General features: G+C 31.9%; 1 pseudogene; it reads left to right on the top strand.

Moving 5' to 3' along the window:
* The first annotated feature begins 352 nt into the window (after positions 1 to 352).
* On the top strand, positions 353 to 20,957 carry LOC113374361 (annotated as a pseudogene).
* Positions 20,958 to 21,040: the final 83 nt, after the last annotated feature.

Raw genomic sequence — 21,040 nt, 5'->3', positions numbered from 1 at the left:
GTTCCACGCCTATCAGTGCGTTACATGTTGAAGCTAACATATATCCTTTACACTTGAGAAGGAGGTTATTGGCTTCAAAACTTTATCATAGATAGAATGAAATTTAACAACGTAGTATTAAAGAATGTGAATCAGATCAATAATGAACTGAACAGCCCATACTGGAGAAATAGGAAGAGGCCTATACTAATAACTGCGTATCGTGAAGTGGTAGAAAAATGTAATCTCTTACAAACTTGGACTGCAACCTCAAGATTTCATTTCAAATACGATGTTACTTCTTCTAATTTGAAAATATAATTCAAATCGATTTCGCAATGCGCACTATAGAGGAGATACCAATAAATGTAGGATGGAGGTCGAAGGAAGTATACATGAAACATTTGAAGACTATGATAGATTTTATACAGATGGTTCGAAGAATTCAGATGGTGTTGGTGCGTGTTTTTACCATCAGGGGACAAATTCCTTCACAAAATATAAACTAGATAAAGATGCGTCGATATATACAGCGGAAATGTATGCTATTAATAGGTGTGTAAAGTATATTGATGAACATAATGTGAAGAAATCGGTAATAATCAGCGATAGCAGGTCTGCTCTGAGGGCATGTTGTCGTTGGGAAAGGACCCGTCATTATTAACGATAGATACTCTAAATGACATACATGCGATATTATCAAAAAATTGGGAGTTACGCATTGTATGGGTAAGAAGTCATATTGGATAGCTGGCAACGAAGCGGCGGATAACGGCGCCAAAGATGCAATAAATACAGGGACTGTTGCTGCGGATGGAATATCTTATAGAGACATAAAAAGATTTAACAGAGCAAACATACGGAACATTTGGCAATTGGATTTTCAGTTATCTATTAGAATTAAAGGTAAATTTTATGGTATGATACAAGGAAAAATTCCAGTCAAACCATGGTATGACGGATTTAAGGAGTGTCGGCCGTTTTACACAACATTGTGTAGATTAAGACTAAATCATTCTTACGCTCCGTTCTGCCTAAGCAGAATTGGGATCGATATCGATCCTAGTTGCTACTGCTTGGGCGAAGCGACTAGGGCGGATGCAGAGCACATCATCATGGAGTGTAAACGTTGGGAAAAGGGCAGACAAAAACTATGGGAGGAAATAATTAAACAAAAAATCTCCTTCCAATTAATTTTATAACAGTGATGACAGATACAAGATTATATGGAGCTCTTTATATTTACATCAAATGTAATAATATAAAATTATAAATGCAATATACATAAAACAATGATATATATGTAAGAGATAGCGTAGATATTATGTAATTTAGTATATGGCTAATGTACCAGTTTATAAAGCCAATAAAATATAAAAAAAAAAAAAAAAAAAAAAACACAAACACTACGATTTAAAAAGTTTTTTAAATAAAATCGTGAAATCCATCCTGTGTCTTAATTATCATCGTATCATCCAGCACGCGTGCGTACATCGTAGTAATAGTAATAGTAATAGTAATGACTGCCGGTTTAGTTGTCTTACTCGTCCCACGGTTCACGAAACGCCTTGACCGTGAACGTGCTCGTCTCTCAGCCGTGCCGCGATCTTCGTACACATATTATTCTTCCGCCTGTGCCATAATAATTTCATCGCTCACAATACCGCATCTGCTTTATTAATACAATCACAAACGCGGTCGTTGGACTTTGAGTTTAGTTTCATTTCTATTTGAGAATCAAATAAATGACTTCTTGTCTAAATTTCGGCCTACAATTTGTGATTTGTGCATTCATAGAAACTTTGATCTTTAAAAAATCTGATGAAGGTGCTGTGGAATTGATGATCACTCAATTATTGATTAACCTGGTAGTAGATTGAAAAATTGTTTTCCTAGACTAGTAATTCCCAACGTGAGGCACACGCCCACAGAAAAATCCATTTTTAAATTCAAATGGGGGAGGCAAATTAAAAAATTACACGAATTTAACCCACTTGCTTTGGGTGATTTAAATGTAATTTGTAAATTCGTTAAATATATTATTACCATATATATTTCCATAGCTTAGGTAAATAAGCATCCCTTTTTAGGTCTAATGCAAACTTCTCAATATTACGGATTATAGAAAAATTCCAAATTCGTATGTATTAGTCTGTATATTTATAAAATTTTTATGTTATATTTTTAAATTTAGAATTTTTAGGAATCAGTAAGTTGCGAGACTAAGAAACATCTTAAGAAAATCAGCTCGCACAAGTTACTCAAACATTTAATAAAAAATTATAGTTTTATGTTTATTGTCGCACAATGCACACAATCGTTTAAAAAGTGCAGTAATTAATTTTCCATGGAGTGATAACGGCAAAGGCAGCAGTAAGGTGTAATCGATGCCTTAACGGGTATTTTGGATATTTTAGATATTTAATCCGTAATAAAATTCTTATAGAAAAATAATATTTATAATTAAATCTTATATTCATTCGCATTTTTATACGCTAACACCGACATATAGGGCTTTATTCGTGCATTTTTATAGCCTTACGTATGCCTATACGTTGCATTCTATACTACACGCCTTACATCTATACTACCAGCCTTACATCTATACCATACGCTATATTTCATCATATACTCTCAAATCCCTACATGGATACCGATACACCTAACCTATATTTACTATATATCCTATTACCTATAATTTCCCTTACACACTATATAACCCTACCGAGAATCGAACCCGGGTCCGCCGCGTGAAACGCGACGACCTTTATCCACTACACCACCGTAACGCTACAATCAACCGACTTTTTTCGCGCGTCGTCGCGCCACCTTAGTATTAATTATCTAATTAATTAGAAAACGGTATGATAGATAATAGATATCTATATATGATATACAATAATATAGTATACAATAGTATACAAAATACATAGGTCGTAAGGTAAACCTATATAATATAGGTGAATAATAAATTAGACAGTTTATTTATAAGAAGTAAAAGGTATGCAGGTATATAATAAGTTAATGAAGGTATAGGTATCTCACGGTATGATAGACGATAATAGATATCTATTACAATAATACAATAATATAGTATAGTATGATAGGTAATAGTTATCTATCATATTATAGGTTAAGTCTTATAAAGTATTGTAATAAATCTTGAGTACTTTTATATCATAAGAAACACCGTAAGTATTAATGAATACAAATAATACCACAATAAATATAATTATGTTATAAAGAATATAAATTATGTACTCAATGATTCCCTCATACTTGTACAATTTAATGTCTAGACTAGCTGTATATAATAGAGTTAATGATATAAGAAGTCAATATATTAGATTGTGAGTTCTTATCGAAATATATCAAATTTTTGAAAACGGATTTTAAATTTTAGCGTTCCGGCAAAAAAAATATTAGTACAACACCACTGCCTATATGGATGCGAAAGACTTTAAGGCGTAAACGATCAAGGATTTCTATCTTTTAATTTGTAAGGACAACACTGATTTTTTTCTTGTCCAATTTTTTAGTTGACATGTTAATTTAAGTTTATTTATTGCTATATTAATTTAATTTTAATTTTAATGTTTATTTTAATTTTATTATTTTAATATTATTATTAATTATATAGAGGAAAAGTCTGTTAGCACGTGTTACTCGATCACATATTTGCTACAAATGAGAAAAATGAAGAAATAAAGCATGCATATATGATTGATTCATTCATTCCCTATTTGTTGATCAAACTTGATCAAAAACGCTGATAACTGAGAGGACGGCGAACGCAACGCAATTATATAGGTCAAAAAGACGGCATTTACGGAAAATATTAGATTTTATATACACTGAAATCCGCGAATAACGAAATTTTTAGCCGCGAATAAAGGTATCGGGTCACAATTTTTTTGGCCGCGAATAGCGAAAACGCGAATGAAGGAGCCGCGAATAAGGAGGTTCTACTGTATAAGTCTTTTGGCATTTGTCAAAAATAGAACTTTCATCGACGTTTGCTCAAAAACGCCTGAACCGATTTCAGATATTTAAAAAGCATTTGATGTATCTCGATGAGGATTATCGTTTCTCAGTTTCTTGGAAAAAAGTGTTAAAACTTTTTGTCCCCATTTAAGCTCATACTACCGAATCGATTTAAAAAGATCCAAAACTGTTCGAAAGATATTAGTTGGGAATGATACTGATTAGCTTTAGGTGAAAATCTACCGACCCGTTTTCTTGTAATTAACTGTTGAAAAAAAATTTAAGTCGATTTTTATGGATTTTTTTTTTGGCGATATATACTATGGTCTTATAGAACTTACTGAATTATTACGGCCTTACGACAAGTAGTTCAATTTTAAAAATTCATCAAAATTTGAGAAAATGAGTAGTTTTTTTGACGTTTGTTAAAAATAAAATTAGATGATTTAGTTGGTATAACGATAGTGTACTTGGTGTTGAACATAGTAAACCATTAAAGTGCTACGGTAACTGGTTCAATTATAATTATTGATTAATTAAAATTATTGATTTTTGAAAATTTGCTTTTAGAAAATACTCCGAGTTAACGTGTTCGTTCGTTCGTTTGCAATGATGTGTAATAAATCCACTCGGAATACTTTTATAATCATTCATAATAATTTATTTTTTATTGATTAAGTCGATTATTTTACACATATCGGGAAGTTCATGTAACTTGCCTCAAGGCTAAATACCAAACCAACTAGTTAATTTTTTTATTCATAAGTAAACCGCATAATCAATTATAATAAAAATTATTTAGGCTCTTGTCAAGATATTAAGCCATTAAGGTATTGAAGTAATTATCATCTAATGCATTAGCACTTCATTATAATTCTTTATGGAAATGTAAAATTATATCGGTTACATTTTATGTCGTAGTGTTTTTTATAACCTGATATTGCTATTTACTAAGATTTTATATGAGATTTACTGGATTATCTTTTTTTTTTCAAAAATAAAAATTGGTATCTCAGTTTTAAAAGCAGGTTCGTGAGCTTTGGAAACAAAGTGCTTGATTACAAGAATCTACATAAATATTTCAAAAGCTTGGTAGCAATTTTCTAAATTCTATTGCGGCTGCATATTCATCAGACATGAAATTAATTCTTTACTTTGAAAACTTTGCTATCGATTATGTTGATATATTTATGAAATCGATAAACACAACGCCCATTTTCAGTTTGTCGATGGTGCTACCTTTGCAACAGCCCATTATAATGTTATTACGAAATAACCACAATGACTGCAAATGCAGACGCGGGCTAATGCGATTTATCACGCATTTACTATTAACGTGCATGACTGGTTATACCGTGCCGGAAAGTGCTATCAATGTTATTCAATTACATTTTCAAGATTACAAATAAACCGATGTTCGGTTGTTTATTTTTAAACACCTCGTCAAATGCCCACCTGGTGCAGATACACAGAACAAATGGGAAAAAATCAATTAATTAGAAAATGACCCGCGGAAACAACAGTGCGTCCCATATTATATTATTAGTGGGGGTACCCGATAGGGTAGTGGTTAAGGTGCGCGACTTCCACGAAGGTCCGGGTTCAATTCCCGGTATAGGACAATAGACAATAATACATAGGGCGTAAGGTAAACCTATATAATATAGGTGAAATATTAAATTAGACAGTGGTATTTATAAGAAGTAAAAGGTCTGTAGGTATATAATAAGTTAATGACGGTATAGGTATCTCACGGTATGATAGAAGATAATAGATATCTATATATGATATACAACAATATAGTATACAATAGTATACAATAATACATAGGTCGTAAGGTAAACCTATATAATATAGGTGAATATATAAATTAGACAGTAGTATTTATAATAAGTAAAAGGATGTAGGTATATAATAAGTTAATGAAGGTATAGGTATCTCACGGTATGATAGAAGATAATAGATATCTATATATGATATACAATAATATAGTATAGTATGATAGGTAATAGGTTATCTATCATATTATTAGGTTAAGTCTTATAAAGTATTGGAATAAATCTTGAGTACTTTTATATCATATAAATACCTGTAGGTATTAATGAATACAATAATACCAGAATAAATATGATTAATGTCATTGAAGAATATAAATTATGTACTCAATAATTCCCTCATACTTGTACAATTTAATGTATAGACTAGCTGTGTATAATAGAGTTAATTATATAAAAAGTCAATATATTAGATTTGTGAGTGTCTTATCAAAATATATCAAATTTTTTGAACCGGTTTATGAACCGGATTTTAAATTTTAGCGTTCCGGCAAAAAAAATATTAGCACAACACCACTGCCAGTTGTGATCATAAGAATAAGTGATATTTAACTATTTAAACTAGACATTAGTGGAATATACAATTATGTTGTCAATGATTTAATCCAAGTCAATATTTTTGAAATATTAGCAGTATTTATTTACTAAGAGGCGTCCATTAATCTCCCCTACTAAACATCACGTGTATTTTTAGTTACGCGAAGAAATAATGTATTTTTTAATTTTTCTTTAAATGTTTGGATTTTTTTTAAAAATCGGGTAAAACATAAATACACGAAATATCTTACTACACCCGTCCCTCTTCCACGTGATATTTTGTGATTTTTTGTAAAAAGCGTCCCCTCTCTTCCACAAAAAACCTTACGCGATTAATGGACACCCCCTAGGTAGAAGGGTTTATACAAAAACCGACATTTAAGAAAATCTGTGTTCAAATAGTCTTTTTTTCAAAAAGCTGATTTTAACCGGTTTCGAGTTTTCATAAAATATTTGCTCGAATAATTTGAACAAAAAATTTCAACAGAATTTCGGATGATTAAGGCAGTTTTTGACTCAAATTATTCACTTTTCAATTTTATTGATACAATAACAATATTGATATGTACAATTTTCATGCAATTTAGTAGAACAAAAAAAAGTCCAGTAAACCTTAAAAACAATTAATTATTTTTTGTTGATGCATGATTTTTGCACATAAGCGTTAATTTTTAAAATAATGGAACAAAGGATGACTATAGATTTGCAACAGTGTTTTCATCAATGAGGTACGCTTGGTTAAATTTGTCATTTTCATCAATAGAAACTTGATAATTTTGTACTACAAAACGGTTTTCGAATGCCTTAATTTTCTCCTCAAAAACCGTTTTAAAAACCCCCAAACCCTACTAAGTAACTAATGTTATATGCATTATTATTGCTATATATTTCGTATGTAGGTTTAATTTCAAGGTACAAAAGTGGTCCTAGCTGTTTCATATGCTAAACTCATCACAAGATATAAAAAAGGTACTTTTAAAATATGCTTTCGTGACGCGAAATTCTTTTTGAGACAAATGTGGTAAAATTTACATGCTAATTGGAAATCGCTAATTTACTTGTTGATTAATTTAGGAAGTCTAGGTATGTATAAGGGTTTAGGAATCGTATCGCATTGAGTATAACATTTGTGTTGTTAATTTATGAGCTGTTGTTTCAGCTTAAAACTATAGTTCGAGTTGCACCATGGACTCCGGTTATCTATTATGCAGTGCTGATCACTAGTCTAGCTCTATTTGCGACTTATTTATTTTGTCTGCGGAGGTAGTTTTAACCCAGTTAATTCTGATATGAAATAACATAGCTGGAAAAACAACTGATGGTCGACAACGAGTCGAGCTGTGATTAAATATTGAATATTGTCTGGTGTCGCCGGGCGGTTTAACTTTCGTGTTTGCGTTGCCTCATAATGAAAGCTGAAATATTTACACGGCCAGTTCGTCACAAAAGCTCCGAAAGCTCTAACGTTTTCGTTATAATCATTATTCGTAGAAATACCACAGAGACATACAAAGTTGCATGCGACCTATATCGTTCCTCCAGAGATTAGAGCGAACGGGTTGCTTTTTTAGGGTTTTTATCATTTTTTGACATTTGACAATTACAAGTGTCTTTTATTTTGATTTGTATATTGCTTAAAACGTGTAAAAAGAATTGTATGGAATTAGATGAGTTGAAATTTTGAAACGCAGTAATATATTCTTATAAACCAAACCCAAATGTTGGAAATTAGTATAGAATTAATTATGAGAATTGATTAAAGCTATTTACCGCCAAAGCATTTAATGTTTGTATAATTCAATGAACAACTGTACTTTGTCGCTTTGACGCTTACACAATATGTTTTACTTGGAAGACATCTAAAGGCATCTGTCACGAACAGAATAACAATTAATAATAGATTAATTAATTATCAAGAGGATCGTTTAATTGAATAACGAAATAATTTGTTAAGACACTCACGTTTGCTTTCATCGCCGTTCTTGAAATTCTTACATTTTGAATGCGTTGCCATAATTAATTAGAATATGTTGTAAGCTAACTATAATTGAAAGAAAACTTAGTTATGAGAGTTATTTATTTCTGATATTGTAATGTTTATTAGTATATATCAAATTTTGCAAATTATTAATAAGTGCGGCTTTAAAATCAAATGCGGCCCTTGAGTTAAAGAGATTGCTTATCATTACTCTATTTCATCTCGTTTGCTTTTGTAAGCAAATATTCTATTTTTTTTTTTGGTCATCAAATGCAGTAGGCTTACTTTTTTGTTTAACTTTGGCCAAACTCATTGGTTTTTTTTAATTTCCTTCAAATTTCCCTGGTCAATCTTTGCAACTATTTTAGTTGGTATTATTAGAAGATTTATTTTTTTGGTTGCTTTATTTTTGGTTATCTTGCTCTATGGAACTATGATGATAGCATCCTTAGTTTTAAATTTTCCACGTTTAAAATGTGTTTTAAATCCTACTAATGAAGTTGTATTTTATAAGCCGTGCTGAAACTTTTAATTATATTCATGACCGGCACGGTTAATTACTGAACACGTATGACTTGGTGGCAACTGCAACGCCTCAAGCCAAAAGCAGAAGTGAGCAACCATTTAAAAAATAGTAAATAGTCTTGAAATAGAATTACATTTAATTTCAAAAATCGGAAATTTAATTTATTACCAAACTGATTAGAAAAATGGGTTTGAAAACTAATTTTACTTAACACTTTTCGTCTTTTTTTTCCAAACAATATATTATAAATTTTTAGGCCATCAATAAATAATTGGTTCAAAAGATATGTCTTTCTTGCCAATGATTTAATAGTAGATTAACATATTCAATGGGCTCTGTTTACCTTGCTATTATATTTTTAATTTTATTGAGAAATGTTAACAACACCTGTTATTTTACCATCAACCATAAGGCTTTAGCTTCCTCAATGAATTTATTTATTTTGCTTGATCGTTTGTGTGTAGTTGCCTTTGCACGCATAATTCGCTATAGAAATGCATAAACAATGCAAAACTTATACGATGCGGTCGTTAAAGTCTTTTTCTTTCGCACAAACGAATATGTTTCACCATGTTTCTATGTCATCTTCCTTTGTAAGATTTCTTTACGTATTTTACAAACAGATATTGAATTTGTAGTAAGAAAGGGAACAATGTTATAAAACTTTTTATGATACTGTATCGTGAATTTATTTAAATTGGTTTTATCTAAGGTAGGTAAATTTAATTTTATTGTATTTGACAAAAAAGTGTTACTCAATTAATGTACTAAATAGTCTCAAACAATGTATAAATTTTAATAACCAAATAATTTTATAAATTTTATATTTTTAAGCGTGTTTGTTCGCAACTAATTTAATAATTTTGCAATTACTTGTGGTCAAGATTTAGCCCTTCGGGGTAGGGAGTATATTTATATGAATATAAATATCTGTAACTTATAATAACTGAGAGACTAGCAAAAGTAAAGAGAGAAGAAGGTTGTAGAGTGAAGATTAATATATATCATAAACTAAATAGTGGTCTTATTCCCATACCTTATGGTGATGGAATATTTATAATTTACAAAATTTAAAGAAAAGAAAAGAATCCGATATTTTTTATTTTTTATGGTTCGACATAGATATTGGTTTACATCGTTGTTTTTGATATTCTTTAATATTGGATTTAAATCTCAACATTTTTATTTTGAATATATTTAAATATTTTTAACACTTCCTAATTATACAATAGACAATTAGTAGCTATTTATAAATTCATTTCTACATGAAATGGGGAGCACCATAATTTATATAAACTTCGAAGTACATCGCATTAAGTGCAATATAATAATGCACTTTATATTGTTTAGTAGATTTATGAGGTAATTAACACAATTCAGAAAATTGAGGTTTATGATCCTCGTAATGTTCTTATTTCATCTTCCTGATTTTCTTCTCGGCATTAATTGGCCTCCTTGATATACCTACCTGCGGGACGGATGATGCATCAGTACGTTGCTCCCGCCAGTGGAAGGGATCCCCGTTAGATTTCCTCTGGAGCGAGGCCCGCAATGGTCATGCGAGGCTCTTGACCTTCAAACCAAACCGTGTCTTTTCTCTGTGCTTACGAATCCGTGACAACAAAGACTTGTCGTTCGTTTCTGTCTTCATTGTTTCCATTTGCCTCAATTGGATTCTTCATCATTGTCTCAAACGCGGAGCTGACGAATGAAGATGCCTGCCTGCTGATGTTAAGGGCAACTTTCTATGGCTCATGATTTGGGATAACTGATAAGTTTGATCGCCACACTAAAATGATAGCTATTACACGATTAAAGTAACTTTATAGGCTTTACCATGATTTCTTTCATACAACTGCATCTGTTAATAAAACTACTTATTACTAGTTTTTATTACTCAGCTAAAAATAAGTCGGATTTTCCTCCCTGACGATTTAAGTCCAGAGCGCACGAACCGATTTCGACAATTTTGCATTCATTTGAAAGGTCTCGGGCTCCGCAAGGTTTATAGCTAAGAAAATTAGTGGTGCATGTCATCGTGCCTTAATGCAAATTGCTGGAACTTCACGCACCGTCATTAAAAATTCGAGTAATGACATTACTGAGAATGATCAGAATTATGCTTGGTTAAGTCAACGAGCAATTCTTGCCGCAAAGAATAATGATGTACACGCACTGAATTTCACCATGCAATCAAAAATTGCTGGCGATTTGATGACATACTGATGATTCCGACTGATCTTTTGTTTGACTTCAAACGATTGCAATTTCCAGTTCGCCTTAATAACAAGTCGCAAGGCCAATCGCTTAGTGTTTGCGGGATAAACTTCAAATAGGTTATATAGAAAATCATTGTTTTTCACACGGGCAGTTATACGTTGCCTGTTCACAAGTTGGAAAACCATCCGCTTTATTTCTGTTAACGCCAGACCGAAAAACAAAAAATGTGGTTTACCAAAGAGTACTTCAATGAAACAGATAATTTGCGGATTCACTTTTATTTGCTTAGAGAAGTTCAACTAAAAAACACTTCATTTTTGTAATAGAAATAAATTCATTACTGTTGTGTAATAAAATCAAATTTTTGCTTTTCAAATATAATACAAACAAAAAACTTCTTCATCTTTCTCACGAAACCATCTGGTGGCGAAACGGAGTTCGTCGGGTTTGCTAATCGTGATATATAAATGTACTCTCCTGAGTAATACGGATCTATATTAGAATCTCTATTGGTTTGAATAAAGAAACTTTCCTGGGTTTCTACACGTAATTACTAAAATATACGGTTCTTTACTGCATAATTAGTGATTCTGAGATATTTTATCTTGAAATGTATATTTTTAGTACAGCACGCATGGTGAAATCTACGTGCAATATACAAACGGAATATAAAGATAAATATCGGTATAAATCACACAACCAGTAATTCACGCGCGACTAACTCTCTGACCGCTTTATCATCTTGCGTGGCCAACTGCAACTGCAAATCTATTGTGCACGTTCACCGTTCTCCACTTAGTGTTAAACTTAGACTAGAAGTTGGTGTCACATGAACTTTGAAAAAAAGGCAACATTTATTTCTCAATTGAAATTCAATTTATTCACTATTGCCCTAAACTTTTCGGCATCATGCCACTTTCATATAAGATGACAAAGGTTAAAATTTAGGAGTTAGGTAAGTGCAGTTGATCATCATTTTGTTGAAATGATAGTTATTAAAAAAACATATTTTATTTTATAATAGTTGTGTGATGTGAGCTTTACTATTACTTCACATTAATTTTATCTGATCCTCTTTACTATGCTTATAATCAAAATTGTAATCGGGAAACTTCTAGCAAATTGTGACATACGTAATTATAATAATGGCAATAATAATAAAATTTAACTGTATAAACCGCATATCGCACAACTAATCTACCGCGATATATTTTATTACTCATTGTTATAATGTTGTTAAAGCTTTCTCTATTATCATTATTCAAACCCGTTCGAATATTTATGTTTGTGCAGAGTAAATGCCATGGATGGCTTTATTTAACGATTAACGATTAATTAATAAACAAATCACACACATACACACACACACACATATATATATATATATATATATATATATTAGTCCATTAATTTAATTTGTCCTTTCTTCTTATAGCAACTATTTAGGTCTCAACAACCCCAACTAGCCGGCGCAGCATCAGCCGTAGCAGCGTCCGCCGCCAGCACACCTTTGCAGCAACTGCAAGTGCAGCAGCAATTTCTTCAGCAAAGCTATCACCAACAACCTCCTCCCTATGTTATCAATGCAGCGCCCGCAACTGGACAAGAACCCGCACCTCCATATGTCGGTAAGTGATAATAATAATTAGTTGGCGAAATTGGAAGATTACCTTGATTGATTGACTCGATCAGACATCATGCAAGATGTAGAACTGTTTATTAGTATTACTGGATAAGGGAAAGATGTGAAGTCAAAATCGATAGCATTTTATAATTACATCAAATCCCGATGATCCCTTATGATTCTATTGTTTATTGGATTGAATCTAATGCGATTGTATTTTTCAATCCTATTGATAACACATAACAGTAGTTTGTTTGCGTGTGCTCTTGATAGAAATCTTTAAACAAATTCTTACGAGTTTGTCTTACTAATTATCATCACATCGCTTTTATTAGTATATTGTCATTGTCATGATTGAGTTCTTAGGAAGTATCTGCAATTATATACTCATATGTATTTATTTATATATAATTGATCGATGACGAGACAAAATTATAATTGCTTATTTAACGTCGTTGTGCATATTTTTTAAATTGTTTCTTTCTTGCTTCTGTATGCTCGAAATTATAAGTTCTATTTTCATTTTGTGACATATTAGTAAACCTTCTATCATCAATTTGAGTATCATAAACAGATGGAGCAGATATCATAATATGCAATTAATTGCAAATGATCTATTTGATAATAATTTTAATAAAAATATTATAAGAGGATTATCATATAATATATAAATTATTAGTTACCTATAAAATCACAGAATAAAATATTTTTTGAAGATATTATTTGAAATCGAGCTGTTTATTGCAATCTGCAATGTTAACAGTTCCCATATGCTTTTTCTCATCAAATGCTATTTTTTTCATTGAACTTTTTCCACAGAAATTTCATGGTTGAAAATATTTATTGTGGTTCAGGTAAATTATGGTTTTGACTTATATTTCAGGTGCTCTCATCGCTGGAGTTCCGCCGCAATATTACGGCGTGGCAGCACCATGGGGCGTATATCCTGCCGGATTGTTGCCGCAGAATGCAGCTGCTGCGGCAGCGCAACCGCGTCGGCCACTTACACCATCACAACAACAAGATCAAGTGAGATATTTCCCTAATTTGTTTCATATAATGTTCTCAACAAAATAGTTGGTTTAATATTTTGTCTTATCTTAAATATCGATTACTATTTTCTATTCATTGTTTCAGGTCCAAGGTCAATATCAAATGATACCTGCCTATTATGATCAGAGTGGATCCCTTGTTATGAGTGGTGGTGTTCGTAATGGAACACCCATGCGTTTAGTTAGCCCTGCACCTGTTCTAGTACCACAACAACAGCAACAACAGCAGCAGCAAACAGCGGCAGGTGTACAGGTATGGGACATTTATTGTTAACAACTTGTGTAGTATTGAACATGATCAGTTATTTTTTACGGTAGATGTATGACATAATATTCATATTTTAGGCGTCTCGAAACACAGTTCAACAACAACAGCAACAGCAACAACAGCAAGCTGTCGCAGCAGCGGCTGCTGCTGCTGCTGCACAACAACAGAGTGGTGCTGGGCAGCAGCTTTATCAAACGCAAGCATCCTCACAAACTTTGTACGCTCCGCAAAATGGTAAGTTGTTTATGATTTTCAAGGTGGTAGATTTTGTTACTAAAATTTTTCTTTAAAACTGTGCAACAACAGTTATTGTAGTAAAATAATGAGGGCCTGTGTGAATTACGAGCGCAAAATAAAAAATAGAAAAATTTGCATCTAAACATTTGCATTTCAATTTTATTTAAATTACTATTAGTGAGTTTTTATTATGACCTGGTACGAAGATAAGTTAACAATTGTTTACAATGTTATATAGAATGTGCTTTAAATGTAGAATCTTATAGTTAATGCCCTAAAATTTTGTTGGAGCTTCTTTAATAGCTTCAGGAAAGGTTTCCATTGATTGAAAATATTTGCTTTTATGCAGGACTATAATAAAAAAGAAATAATGATTTAATCATATTCTAGTCAATTGATGTGATCAGTCTTTATGCGAATTGTACAATATTATAAATAAGATTTAAAATAACAGTTACTTCGATAATAATTATTATTTTTTCAATAAAGCTGCAGTAAAATTATTTTTAATATTGGATTTGACCTAATACATTTGACCGGCTGTTTAGCAATAACCATTGATTATTTGAAAAAAAAACAGTCATATTTTTATTCAACAAGAGGCACTCCATTTGCACGGCTTAGTTGTTATTTTTGGTAAAATACATGTGTGTTTTGTTAATCAACTAATCCTTAATTCATTCATATAACCCATTCCATAGCTATCATATTAATTGAATACATACTAAAATATGTGTTTTAAATGCACAAATATGTTATTGTACATATGTAAATATATAACACAGTGGTTGACATATGTCCCTTTAGGTGTTGGTACTGGTGCCTTATTTCCGGGGCTTCATGCGCCTCAACCATTTAGCGGAGGCTTAGGCACTTTAGGAAGCCCTGCCACACAATCAGGTACAATAATCGTGCATGAAGGTGTAACTGCACATAATATATTAAAAATAATTCTTTAGAATAACATTGAACATACTTGTATATTCAGTTAGCATAATATTTAACCCTCCGTCGGTCGGATATTTTTTCACCTTCGAACAGTCGGAAAGGTCTGGCTGGACCACCATTCATTTTACATGCATTTATATGCGATAAATGAGTTTTTGGAGTCTTATATATTAACGATTATATAAAAAAATCAAGAAATATAAAAAAATCGTTGATTCTTTTGTTAATTTTTCTGTTTTATATCAATGAAAAACAATATTTATTCTTTTTCGGCGCCTTTGAAATGAATGTGAAATTCAAATGAAAACGAAATGAGATGCGTCGCCTTTGAAATGAGCTGTAAAACTCAAAGTGAAAATATAATTTCACTACAGGTTTGCCAAAACAAAAAATTCGAACGCGGCACGGGTAGAAAAATTGTTGATAATGTGTGCATTACTCATCCGATTTTCAGTGTTTGCGATTACCAATAAGTTTGGTAGGTTTTCAAGGAACTCTCGTCATGAAAATACTAACATTCATGTTACAACACATAGCAAAGAATATATACAACGCAGTTTGAATAGAAAATACCATGAAAAAAAGGCAAAATACTGGTTTAAATATATCAAAAAGCGTATATTTCATACAAAATGTATGGGTGGTCTAGACAGACCTTTCCGACCGTTCGAAGTATAAAAAAGTTAATATCCTTATAATTATCCTTCTGTACATTTTTTCGTCCTGATTTTTTCATTGATCGATAGCTAATGAAATTATAGGAAAAGTCAAGAAATTTCAAGTCGATAGGATTACTAGAAGTTTTTTTTTTTAATTGAAGTCGAAAAAAGTCAGGCCAGACCACGCCGACCGACGGAGGGTTAATTTAACAAAGAAGTAGTTGACACAACATGTACTATATTTTAAAAAAAGTGACATAATTTAAATGTAATATAACATACATTAAATGACAATAATAAATACCAACCATTTCTCCTCAACTATTTGTATAATATTTTTATCGCTTGTAGGCTGTTTAACTAATTCATTACATTAGTTATACTACTTATTAACGTTTTAACAAATTAACTTAAAATGATTAGAATATTTGAGTAATTTGTGTAATTATGTATATAAATGAACAGGAAACTTTTTGTGTCGAGTAATTAGTTACACAGATTGTATATGTTTAATATTTTTGTAAGCTTATTGAATTATTTTTCAATTCGATTTCATTCGAATATTTAACTATTGAATTTTTTTAAATATTATAGATTCGAACAAATAGTTTTAAAGCAAGGCAATTTTACTTGTTCTAAATCTATAAAGAATTGATCAGTTATTTGCTTTTTGCAGGCCTCGCTTTGAATACGACATCGCTTACTGGACGACGTGACTCCTTCGATCGCAACACGTCCGCGTTCTCGCCTTCTCTCGAATACGCTGCCACCGCCAGACCAAAATGGGCCCAAGGCTATGGAGCAGCAAGCACCGCAGGCGTAGCCGCAGGCGGCGGCTCTTCTGCTAGCCCTTTGCCGCAGTTGGGAGCACCTCTGACGCCTCCACCACCTCAGACCGCGCATGCTTTACATACGTTACAACATGCTCACGCGCACCACACGTTGCAGCAGCACCACCAAATGCAACAACAGCAACAACAGCAGACAGCGCCAGGATTAGGAGCATTAGTCTCAGCAACGCGGGTGGTGAGAAATTAATTTTACCCTAACCGTTTTAGCCATCAGTCTACGAATACTAATACACATCAATCTACTCAATATGTTCGCTTAATTTATTTCACGATGAATCGTGTACTTTTTAATATTAGTTGCAACTAGGGTTTATACAAAAACCGACATTTCAGAATACCGGTTTTCGAATTGTAAATTTAGCAGAAAACTGGCTTTAACCGGTTTTCGAATTTTATATAAAAAATCAATTTTTGCTCGAATATTCTGTAATAACAAAAAAATTATCGGCAAATTTAGTGTTATTTAAAGCAGTTTTGAACTAAATTTATTTAATGTTAAATTTTATGAATAGTGAACAAATTTATTTCAATTTTAATTAGTAGAACAAAGAAGTAATAGCTGATCTGGATTAAATAACTTTGAAAATGATTATTCGTTATTCATGCATCATTTTCACATATGAGAATATAAATATTTTTATGATAATGAAAGAAAAGAAATGAATATATAAAAATTATACATAAAATATTCTCATAAAAAACTTAACTTTTAATTAAATAAAAAAATAGATACATACATAATGTCGATTTTAGTTCTAAAAACAATTAAACGAAGCTCCGAGTTTATTTTATTTCAAACAATTTTAGTTAATTAATTTCAAATATTTAATTATTTTTTAGTTTGATGAAATCTGATTTCTAAAAGCTGAGGATGTCTATCGATTTGTTATTTAGAAGCGTCCTTTGTTTACTCACAAAGTTTTTGGATATAAAAAATACTCTCTCACTTGCAATCGAACTAGGCTTAATCGTTTTTAAAGCGTGATAGAATAATTCTGAAAATATTGTTCTTTTATTTGTGGCTTCTAAAGCTAAAAACCCTTTTTTAAAATTCGAGTAGACAATTCAATCCTTCAACGAGAAGTTACATTGATCTAAATTAACATATACATTGATATAATCTGATTTAATATATACATGAGATAAATTATAACAAAGAACCTTTCTGGGAGTAGAAATTCCAAGTAGGGAATGCAATACCGATGGAAAATTTCAATACCGGTATTTCGGTAATTTTTCATTTTAAAACCGAAATACTATTGTCTGTATCCGATGTGTTAAATTAGCATAATCTTCAATATTTTAAAAAAATAATTTTTCTACAGATATATAATTTAAGATCGGATACTTTGTCGAGATAAATAATAAGTTACTATAATTGTTGAGTGTTGTTATTTAAAACAATGTGATGCTTCTATAGTATTTTCATACTTCGAAACGTTTTCGAAAAATAATATTTTATAATTGTAATAAGAAGCAAAAATATTTAGTAATTATCATAATTATTATATTTTGGCGCAAATATCACTTAAAAATCCGTTACATTTTTACAAAAGATGAAACAAACATCATTTTCTATCAGTACAATTCTATTTATTGTAACACGATATGAAGCCCTTAGTAAAGCAATAAATATTCAGTTTAATGACGAGTTGAGATAATATTTGACATTTGTTTATCCTAAAGAATCACTTGAAGATATAGCTGTTTATGCGATTATGGAATTTAAAGATAAATTTGTTCCGAGAAATTTAAACTTTAGTGTATTATGTATCAAATAGCGCTTATGTAAAAATACCGAAAATACCGGTATTTTTGGGGTAAATACCGGTAAAAATACCGCCGAAAAATCGAGCGGTTTACCGGTAATTCGGTATACCGGTATACCGGTATTGCATTCCCTAATTCCAAGTATCAAAACGCTTGCTTCCATCTAATAAATTTGTCATTTTTCATTTAAACGGTAAAAACCGATTTATTCCGCTTCAAAACCGGTTTTTGAAAACCAACAATCTGTAGTTGCAACTAATTTATTTTCATGCAGTGATCGATTTGCTTATTGTATGACATTTATAATCTTACTGTTGAATAATAATGCCGTTGTTTTTATATTAATATTATTTCATTGCAGGTATCAGCCGCTCCCGGAGCCGAAGCTGCAAAGTATCGTCAAGTAGGTTCGCACTCTCTCGCTCCTGTTGGTCTGGCCACAGCAAATGCCATGTTTGGCAGTACCGGCTCCATCTTCTCAAAACTGGCCGCTCGACCAGGTTGCGGGGCTGTGGTCGCAGCGTCATCGGCCGCCGCGCTGATAGCTCAGCCGACAACTGGTGCGGCGGGCGCACTTGCAGCCGAAAGACCGCCGGGAAGGTCTCGCCTATTGGAAGATTTTCGTAACCAACGTTATCCTAATTTGCAACTGCGAGAATTGACTAATCACATTGTAGAGTTCTCTCAAGATCAGCATGGGTCTAGATTTATTCAACAGAAATTGGAAAGGGCGACTGTGCCGGAAAGCAACTTGTGTTTAACGAAATATTGGTAGCAGCGTATAGTTTGATGACTGACGTGTTTGGAAATTACGTAATACAGAAATTCTTTGAGTTTGGGACGCCGGAACAAAAAGCACTTTAGCTCAGAAGGTATTAAAAATTTTATTTTGCTATAATATAAATATATATTATATATTCGTCCTTTCGAACGTATTTTTTGTATATTACTAATGTTTTCTCATGGTTTTCCTTATTCAAATCATTTTTCAATTGACTTAAAGTTTTTGATTGTTTTTTACTTTCCCGTAGGGCAAGTTATAGTAATCGCAAAAAAATTGAAAATGAATTTTTTGCATTTCTCGACGTTTCAAAGGTTTCTAAATATTTTGGCATACCTTAGGAAAATGGATGTGTGTGTGTGTATGTGCGTGTGTGTATGTATGTGCGGATACAATTTTCGTCGACGATTTCGGGAACACCGATCAACCGATTTGAATAATTCAAAGAACATTCGATTCGTATTGATTAGGAATCGTGCTGATTAATTTTTGGCAAAGGCAGGTCTAGCCGTTCCGAAGATACGGGGCAAAAAGCATTTTTACTTGTATTGACAAGGTGAAGAACCGATCAAATTTTCATAAAGGCAGGTCTACGGTTTCGGAGATATAATGAAAAAAGTAAAAAAAATGCCATTTGGCGATCAAAAATGATCATTACATATGCACACAAAATTATCAGATATTTTATAGAGATTTTAACAATAAGTATAAATTTGGTTTACATTCCTATGGTTCCGTACCAATGTTTACGCGTTAGACGGCGACGCGGCGCTTACGCGCTTTGATATTTCGTCTTTATGCAGTTAAAAGCAGTACGATTGCTTTGAAAAAAAGTTTAGATCTTCCAAAATATGTCAAAATAAGAAAACATATTTTTCCAAAAAAAGAAAATTAAAAAAAAAAAAAAATTAAAAATTTTTTAGGTTAGAGGTCATGTGCTACCACTAGCACTGCAAATGTATGGATGTCGAGTGATACAAAAGGCTTTGGAATCCATTCCTCCAGAACAACAACAAGAGATCGTTCGAGAGCTTGATGGTCATGTACTCAAATGTGTAAAGGATCAGAATGGAAATCATGTTTTTCAAAATGTATTGAATGTGTTGAACCTATGGCATTACAGGTTGGTGAAAATTTATGAATACACAATTAAATTATACATTAAAATTTTATGACACTTTTTTTTAATAATTTTGATAATTATAGTTCGTAATAAATGCGTTTTCCGGGCAGTATATTCCTTAAGCACACATCCATATGGGTGTCGTGTTATTCAGCGCATTTTGGAGCATTGTACAGCAGAGCAGACGACTCCAATTTTGAGTGAATTGCATGCTCACACTGAACAGCTGATACAGGTAGATATAATTTGATAAATATAATTTTTCATGAATGTGTTTTGAAAATTTTAGTTATATAAATCGTTCCGTAGCATAATAAAAATTATAAAACTGTTGAAATGCATTTTTTTTTGTATGGAAACAAATTGATCTTACTTACAATTTTTTTTAAATATTATCAATCACTTTGGTTTTCCATTTCATTTATTTTATGTTTATGAATAATGTCTTTGCAGGATCAATTGGAAATTATGTCATCCAGCATGTTCTCGAACATGGAAAACCTGAAGATAAAGCTGTATTGATAGCTGGTGTACGAGAAAGTACTTACCCTTTCACAGCATAATTTGCTTCAAACGTTGTTGAAAGTGTGTACACAGCTACAAACGTGCCGAAAAGGCCCAGCTTATTGAGGAGTCTGCAACTTCAACGATAAGTAAGTAATTACAGA

The sequence above is a fragment of the Ctenocephalides felis genome, unplaced genomic scaffold, assembly GCF_003426905.1.
Source record: "Ctenocephalides felis isolate EL2017-DRISC unplaced genomic scaffold, ASM342690v1 CF-g0.4_SCAFFOLD_01742, whole genome shotgun sequence".
NCBI classification, from domain to species: Eukaryota; Metazoa; Arthropoda; class Insecta; order Siphonaptera; family Pulicidae; genus Ctenocephalides; species Ctenocephalides felis.
Note: the sequence above shows the minus strand (reverse complement) of the source record. Positions and strands in the feature narration are given on the sequence as shown.